Below are 8,781 nucleotides of genomic sequence, written 5' to 3' on the forward strand. Positions count from 1 at the left end.
GTGGGGATGGCTGACAGCTGTGGCATAAACTGAATTTTGTGTCAAATGAATCTCATTCATTGTGATATCACTGTAGGTTATATCCCTTTTTCACAGCTATTCACTAAGCTTCTTTAATTAACAATCAACATAAAGTGAGTGTTTTCCATTAGCTTAGGGTCTGTCTCACGTACAAATTTAAATCTTTTCCATCATCTGAAACAATCTCTGCAAGGAAAGAGGTGCCACTTTGGTCCAGATGATTTATGTCCATTTTTCACTCTGGGGTTCCCAGGATTTCTTACCAAAGGACCAAACATCTGAAATCTTCTCGTCGAATAAATTTTCATTCGCAGGAAGACAATAGGACTACATGGGTCGGAGCTCAATCGATTTCACTTCTGCTATTATTTTGTGGATTACCAAGAGGCTTTGAACTTGACACAGACACTAGCACACATTCACGAAGCCTTGTTGAGAGATTCCCTCCCTGGAATTGGAGTATCTCTATGGTTTCTCCTCCCCCACACCTCCTCTGACGCAGCTGGCCAGTGACTGGGCTGATGTCATTTCTCCGCGCCGCCCGAGTGGAAGGGGTTACCTCTCCTCACACCCCCTCCCCCCTTCCACCTTCCAGCCTGAAGTTTAGTGGAAACGACCAGAAGGCGGAGAGCGTTCGACTTGTGCGCTCGCGGCGGAGCTCGAGCGAGAGGGGAGCTGAGTCCGCCTGCCCCGCGCACAGTCAGCAGGGCTCGGGGCAGTGGGGAGCTTTCCCCGCCCTCTCCCTCTCCCTCTCCCTCCCTTACCCAACCCCTCCCTCTTCCACCTCCATAACACAGCGGTAACAAACCATGGTGTGAGGATACTCAGCCAGCGTGAGAAAGAGAGGAGATATACAGACAAATCTAGAGAGAGAGAGAAAAGAGGGAGCACCGAGCGGGGAAAGTTTATAGACAGCCCGGGCTGTGTGTGGGAGGGAGGCCGCGAACAGCCGCCTACAGGGTCTGCGCTACAAAGAAGAGACGAACTCTGGAAGTGTGAACCGGGGAGTGGGGTATGATGGGTGGGACTGGCATCGCCCCTGATTAGAGGGGGGAGAACCCAGCCACTTTGTAAAACTGATGAGCACTCGACTCGCCAACTACCTTTTAGGTGAAGTGTTAAAATTGGCCGGGACCCCCACCGCCCCCTTCCCATCCAACTCAATCCTCAATTTAATGGGGGTTGGTGCGGAGTCCCGGAGCCCGTGTGAGAGCCGCTCTTCATCTGGAATCAAAGCGTGTCTCATCCTCCCGCTCGGGTGAGTTACTCATTCGCACGCATTGTGCTATTAGCGCCAGGAGGGACAGAAGAGGGGAGTGGTGGTGGGGAAGACCTTCTTCGTGTGTTGTAGGAGTGGAAAGAAGCGAGACCTGTAATTAATGAACACCAAGAGGAAAAGCCACGCATAAATCCTGCACCCTGTCCTTCTCCATTCACGGGCTTGACTAACTCACGATCCTATTGGAAGTAAATCTACATGATTGTCAAGTTCAGTAACGAAGTCAATTGAGGACTTCAGTGAAAATAAAATTGGTCTATCGAAACGTTTGTAACCCGTTAGAAAAGTCATAATCACTTAGTTTTTGTTTTAATTCAATCTCTATTTAATATCCTCAAGTGTGCGTACGGGCTACAGTATTTCCCAGCAGCAATGCAAATTGAGATTTCCAATGTAACCTAGACTTTGATGCCAAACTGATCCAAGATCACAACTGAATGATGTTGAAAGTTCATTTTTAAACATACTTTTTGAATTAACTTGACATGATCGTGTAGGTTTGCTTCTAATGGTGTTAGAGGTTCCATCCTGCAATTCATACAAATGTGTAGAAAATCTGAATGTTGTTTGGACTTATGGGTTAAATTTGATACTTCCAGTAGGTTAATGTCTTTAAAGTTCAATGTTGTTTGCACTGAATACTGAAGGCTGTGGGAGTGATATTTTTGCGACTTGATATGTTGCTTTTGGTGTGCATTTTTTCCCTGTACCAAATCTTAACTTTTTCTATTTCATGCCTTATGGTTTTCACAGGCAATGTATGAATTAGATTTTACCTATGCAAGGTGCTTTAATCAGCTTTGTTTGTGGTCTGAATCTTTATTTTGAACTGAACTGCTCTCAACACCTATGTTTTTCTATTCTTTTCAGTACTTAAGTTGGTCTTCAACTGTCCAAAAAAAACAAAATTACACATTGCATTCCGGCATGCGTGTGTAAAGCACAGCCTTGCATTGTCTGCTTTCACTATCTCCACACGTACTTGTCATGTAGGTATTCTCATTGCAACAGTTAAGAAATCTAAGATCACATATAACTTCAGAAACTACGATTGCTTTTGAGCAGTTAAGTCATTTTACAAGTCCTATAGAATGTTGTGAAACTTGACAGTATTCAGAAAAGATTTAAAAGGATGTTGCCGGGATTGGAGAGTTTGAGCTACAGGGAGAGGCTGAATAGTCTGGCGCTATTTTCCCTGGACCTTTGGAGGCTGAGGGGTGACCTTAGAGGTTTATAAGATCATGAGGGACATGGTTTGGATAAATAGGCAAGGTCTCTTCAGGGTGGGGGAGTCTAAAACTAGAGGGCATGGGTTTCAGGTCAAAGGGGAAAGATATAAAACCGACCTAAGGGGCAACTTTTTCAAGCAGTGGATGGTGCATGTATGGAATGAGCTACCAGAGGAAGTGGTGGAAGCTGGTACAATTATGACACTTAAAACTTATCTGGAAGGGTATATGAATAGGAGGGGTTTAGAGGGGTACGTGTCAAATGCTGGCAAATGGTACTAGATTTATATAGGATATCTGGTCGACATTGATGATTTGGACTGAAGGTCTGTTTCCGTGTTGTATATCACAATGACTGTATGACTTTTGTGGACGTTGGTGAATTGGATTGGGAATTGCACGTTCTCCCCATGTCTGTATGGGAGCCAGAATCTTTTCCCTGAGGTGGAGGAGTCCAAAACTAGAGGGCAGAGGTTTAAGGTGAGAGGGGAAAGATATAAAAGGGACCTAAGGAGTAACTTTTTCAAGCAGAGGGTGGTGTGTGTGTGTGTGTGAGAGAGAGGAAGTGGTGGAGGCTGGTACAATCACACCATTTAAAAGGCATCAGGATGGGTATATGAATAGGAAGGGTTTAGAGGGATATGGGCCAAATGCTGGCAAATGGGACTAAATTTATTTAGGATATCTGTGTGGCATGGACAAGTTGGACTGAAGGGTCTGTTTCCGTCCTGTATATCTGTATGACTCTAAGTGGATAAAATTATAACTTGCATTTTTGTTGACCAGTGACTTTTTTTCATTGTAAAAGCAGATTGTTTACATTCATGTTAATCTAGAGACCCATGAAATGTCCTGACCGCCTGGGTTGAAATCCTGCCATGACAGATGGTGGAATTTTAATTCAATAAACAAAACCGGGAATTAAGAGTATAATGATGATCACGTTGTCAGTTGTTGGAAAAGCTGATCTGCTTCACTGATAGCAGTTTTCTTCCCTAAAAAGGGTGTCTTTACCTGGTCTGGCTTACATGTGACTTCAGAAATACAGCACTGTGGTTGACTCACAACTGTCTTCCAGGTAATTAGAGATGGGCAATAAAGGCCGGCCTGGCCAGTGATGCCCGCATCCCGTGAATGAATTAAAAAAAAAATCAAACCCTTGTTACCTCTAGACTTGACTATTCCAATGCACAGCTGGATCACTGCTCATCTTCTAATTAAGATAAGAAGGTGTAGAGCTAGATGAACACAGCAGGCCAAGCAGCATCAGAGGAGCAGGAAAGCTGCTGTTTCGGGTCTGGACCCTTCAGAAATGGGGGAGGGGGAGGGGATTCTGAAGTAAATAGGGAGAGAGGGGGAGGCGGATGGAAGATAGATAAAGGAGCAGATAGGTGGAGAGGAGACGGACAGGTCAAGGAGGCGGGGATGGAGCCAGTAAAGGTGAGTGTAGGTGGGGAGTTAAGGTGGGGGTTGGTCAGTCAAGGGAAGACGGACAGGTCAAGGAGGCGGGGATGAGGCTGGTAGGTAGGTGGTGGCGGGGGTTGGGGTTGAGGTGGGAGAAAGGACGGACAGGTTAGGGAGGCAGGGACGAGCTGGGTTGGTTTTGGGATGCGGTCGGGGCCGGGGAGATTTTGAAGCTTGTGAAGTCCATATTGGTACCATTGGGCTGCAGGGTTCCCAAGCGGAATATGAGGTGCTGTTCCTGCAACCTTCGGGTGGCATCGTTGTGGCACTGCAGGAGGCCCAGGATGGACATGTCATCCAAGGAGTGGGAGGGGGAGTTGAAGTGGTTTGCGACTGGGAGGTGCAGTCGTTTGCTGTAGGTGGAACACCTACGCTCGGTTCGCGACAAACTACTGCGCCTCCCAGTTGCGAACCATTTCAATTCCCCCTCCCACTCCTTGGATGACATGTCCATCCTGGGCCGCCTCCAGTGCCACAACGATGCCACCCGAAGGTTGCAGGAACAGCACCTCATATTCCGCTTGGGAACCCTGGGGCCCAATGGTATCAATGTGAACTTCACAAGCTTCAAAATCTCCCCGGCCCTCACCGCATCCCAAAACCAACCCAGCTCGTCCCTGCCTCCCTAACCTGTCCGTCCTTTCTCCTACCTATCCACTCCTCCCACCTCAACCCCCCACCCCACACCATCTACCTACCAGCCTCATCCCCACCTCCTTGACCTGTCTGTCTCATCTCCACCTATCTGCTCCTTTATCCGTCTTCCATCCGCCTCCCCTTCTCTCTATTTATTTCAGAATCCCCTTCTCCTCCCCCATGTCTGAAGAAGGGACCAGACCTGAAACGTCTGTTTTCCTGCTCCCCTGATGCTGCTTGGCCTGCTGTGTTCATCCAGCTCTACACATTGTTATCTCAGATTCTCCAGCATTAGCAGTTCCTACTATCTCATTCCAATTAACTGTGTGCTGAAGTCATCCAAGGGCACTTCCTGTGCCCATGTTCTCACCAAGTCCCATTTGTTCATCAAAACTGTACTTGCATTTGGTCAAACAATGCCTCAATTTTAAAAATTCTCATCCTCCTCTTGGAATTCCTCCACAATTTTGTCCTCCCCTTTTATGATTTTTAATCACTTAATTGTTGGCCATTTATTTCTCAGCTGGCAGGTTTAGCCTCCACTTTGCTTCCTATACTTTGTCTCTATCTTGCTATCGTCATTTAATGACACTGCTTAAACCTTTTTTCTTGAGCATTTGGCTATTTGCAATATATCTTTGTGACTTGATGTCAAATTTTGCCTTCTAACTTTGCTGTGTAGATGCTTGTATTTTATTTCATGAAGACACTATATAAATGAGCTGTTTGTGGTAATAAGCTTGGAGCATTGTGCTAAAGTAATACCAAGCATACATTTAATTGGGATTGCTTCTACTGTTAAACCAAGGTTGTTTAAAGTTCAAACTTTCTTTTTCTATTAGTTTTAAGTTTCAAAGAGGAAAGGATAATGTGGTAACAAAAGGACATAGTGACCTGAACATACCTTTCAGTCCATCAAATATATCCTATCTACTGTACATTGAGCTTGTGGCCAATCTGTGTTTTAACACTCATTTATCCACCTTGGTTTTGTTTCCTTAACAGATTTTTGTTAGGCAATAAAATTAAGTCATTTAGCCTGGGCTTATTTTTTCTGTGGGGGATGGCCTAGTGCTAACCTTTATGCCTTTGTTTTGAGCTCCTCTAAATGAGAGAGTTTCTATTTACACTTTCAAATGCTTTAATTATCTTAAGCATCTCAATAAAATCACCCCCCTATCCCCAGTCATTCTACTGGTGGTTTTGGCACTCTGCTTTGCTTTGACTTCTGTTGCAAATTGCAGTTTGTGGCTAAAATCCTTGATTGTATTTTTTCATGTAGTTTGATGGAATCCATGCCTACTACTTCTTACCTGTATCTAGCAACATGGTTCTTATGTCAAACTGAGCTTAAACCAATTATTTGAATGCAGAGAATTATGAAATCATCTTTAGTGAATATATTGAAGTTAACGTGATGTAGAAATCTGCTTCACAATTAAACTGAACATGAATACTAGCAATAGAGTGGGAATTTGGGACAATTAATCATGACTTAAAATTAATCTATGAAATTTATTTCTGTTTGACTTTGCATTTGTACTACCGTCACCAGATTGAGAACAGTTGTGATATTATAGTTCATTTATGCTGACTAGTTTGAACTCTTGAATTTTCTAGCAGCTTTTTATTTGCACGTTAAATCAACCTCAGCAGTTCATATTTAATACTTGAGTGTGAATAGGTCTTCTCCCTGAAATCTTAAAGCCAGGTTATGTAAATGTGCCCAGGGTGGCCGAGAGACACGTTTTAGTACTTTGCAAATGGGTTTGGGTACTACAGTGGAATTGTACCCATGCAGTATCAACTTGTTTCATGCGAGACAGCCTGCCGCAGGGTTTTGTCAGAGTTCTTTCAAAGGCATTTGTGACGTTCTTGAAAAGAGAAGATGCTAAAGCTGGTGTACAGATGAATTCTGAAGTACCACAGGTTCTCTGAAAAGCATGTTTACTTGATGCAGTACAGATCAAGAGTACATTATGCTCTTTGAAGTTATTTATGAAATGTCACCAAGTTTGACTTGGTGGCCATCTACTAATACGTACGTTGTGGCAAGTGGCTGATTGCAAGTTACTCATTAAATGTAACAGTTTAAGTAAAGGATTTTCTGGAGAACCAAGAATTATCAGTCTATTGGGTTCCTGTTTTCAATTATTTGTAATATAAGTATGTGTAGTACAAAATCATAACTGTTTTTATGTCACCTTTGAAGAGAGGAATGTTTGTTCAATGACTTTTCATGTGTTTCAGAAAAGAAAAATCCTGGTGTTGGTCTTGTGAAATCCTCATCATTGTGCACTAGTTAGTTTCAGATGTTTTCTTGCACTTTTTGTGCATCTTCAGTAACAAAAGGAAGTCCTGTTAATGCCAATTCCTGAATTTAGAAATGTTCTGTAACAGACTGCATATATTTAGAACTTGTACTTTGCAAAAAAAAGTCTCTGCTTTTATGAGTACTTAAAGGGACAGTGATAGACAGGAGACTTAACAAAGATTGGATGAAGAAGAGGTTTTAAATGTTTAAAACTGAAACAGCAAGAGAATTGAGAGAATTGTTGAGTAGAAGTGAGAGAGCAGTTTACAGAAATATTGATGGATGGGAGATTCAGACGTTGACACTTCAGTAAATTTGCAGGAGCTTGGGGGAGGGCATTGATTAAAGTTAGTTTGAGGGCCGGGGGAGAATTGTGTGTGTGGGTGGTGTTCTGGAAAGCTAGTTGGTGAAGGAGATTTGAGAATGTTGCTCAAAATTTGAGATGCCGCTTGATATAGCAAGATTAGACACTACAAACATAACTTTGGGACCTTTTTGTTCCATAAGAGTGGTACATTTTGTTTCTGCATTGGGATACTTTTGGTCAAAAGCTTTGTTAAATATTTTTACACTGAAACCCAAAATGTAGTTTTTTCTTTTAATATATGAACCTGTTCAGATCGCACATTATTACACACCTTTAGAACAGATGGTGCTTGAGCCGAAAATATACTACTGATTGTTACATGGTCACCAGCTGTAGTGGTTGCCAAGGCTGAGCGTAAAAATGTAAGTGTGATCCTGCACAATAGACTAGGTTACTGTTTGTAGTCTGCTCTTTTACAGAGATGGATTTAATAGTGTTTGGGAGAGAAGAAATGAAGATGTGGTTAGCTCAGCATTATTTGTCAACTAACTTTTTGCAAGGCTAAACTTGAGACTGGTGAAGCCAAAGGTAACTTCTCAAACGATCTTTAAAGAAAGATGTTGGTAATTTGTCAAGTGTACTGGAGTGGTAAAGGTAAATTACGACATACCATTTCCAAAATACTTATTAGTGAATTCCGTTGGAGTATATAATAAAGCTTCAGCTATTCTGCCTCTTTGACTTCTCCTTATCTATCTTATTTAAAGTCCTAACTTAAATGTCATGCTCATCTCCTCACTTCATAACATTATAATTTGCCTGAAGCTAAACCTCAAAACTTGTACTGGCCCATCAGTGCAAGAAATACTGTTTACTTTCTAGTTCACTTTATTCTGACAAACTTCACAGCTAGAAAATTAAAGGCAACATATGTCACCAGATGGAATATTGAAGATTTTGTTTTGAATGACATTTTTGTACTTTTGCTTAGTGGCTAGCAATCTTAGTATTTCAGTGGTCAAAAGTGGGTTTAGTGCAAATGCTGTAGATTTCATAGAATTATGAACGTGATAGATTTAAATTATCCTGCCTTTGCTTCTGGTTTTTGCTGTTGATAGGTTTTTGGGAGGGAGTATGATTCAAATCAGTATTTATCCACCATCAATACTTTGGGTTTAATCAGTCTTGCCAATTTTTTTTCTTAACTCCTTGTCCCTGGTGAATTTGGTTCTCACTCATGTACGTACCCCTGAGTGATAACCATGACCTGACACTTCCCTAACACGCAAATTCATGTCTGAGTTCAAAGTTTTGGCAAAGATCTGTAGCTCGTGTTGTGGGTGAGGTTGTTGACTTGCTCACCAAGCTGGCTTGTTCTCATTCAGACATTTCATCATCATGCTAGGTGGCATCATCAACAAGGCCTCCGACGAAGAGACCTTATTCTACTCCGCTTGGGATTTTTGCCGGCTGGTCCATTATGGTGAGTAGTGTCATTTCTGGTTTTGATCTTTATGGGTGTGTATATGGG

The 8,781-nt window shown here is 42.5% G+C and overlaps 1 protein-coding gene across 3 annotated transcripts in view; it reads left to right on the top strand.

Moving 5' to 3' along the window:
• Positions 1–570: 570 nt before the first annotated feature.
• fbxw7 (F-box and WD repeat domain containing 7) overlaps positions 571–8,781 on the top strand; it is a 360,356-nt gene continuing 352,145 nt past the window's right edge. For all 3 annotated transcript variants that reach the window (XM_048600812.1, XM_048600827.1, XM_048600817.1), the window contains exon 1: positions 571–1,279. The gene's annotated coding sequence lies outside the window, so the exon portion shown is untranslated. The remainder of the gene's footprint in view (positions 1,280–8,781) is intronic.

Source organism: Rhincodon typus, chromosome 1, assembly GCF_021869965.1.
Source record: "Rhincodon typus isolate 14 chromosome 1, sRhiTyp1.1, whole genome shotgun sequence".
NCBI lineage: Eukaryota > Metazoa > Chordata > Chondrichthyes > Orectolobiformes > Rhincodontidae > Rhincodon > Rhincodon typus.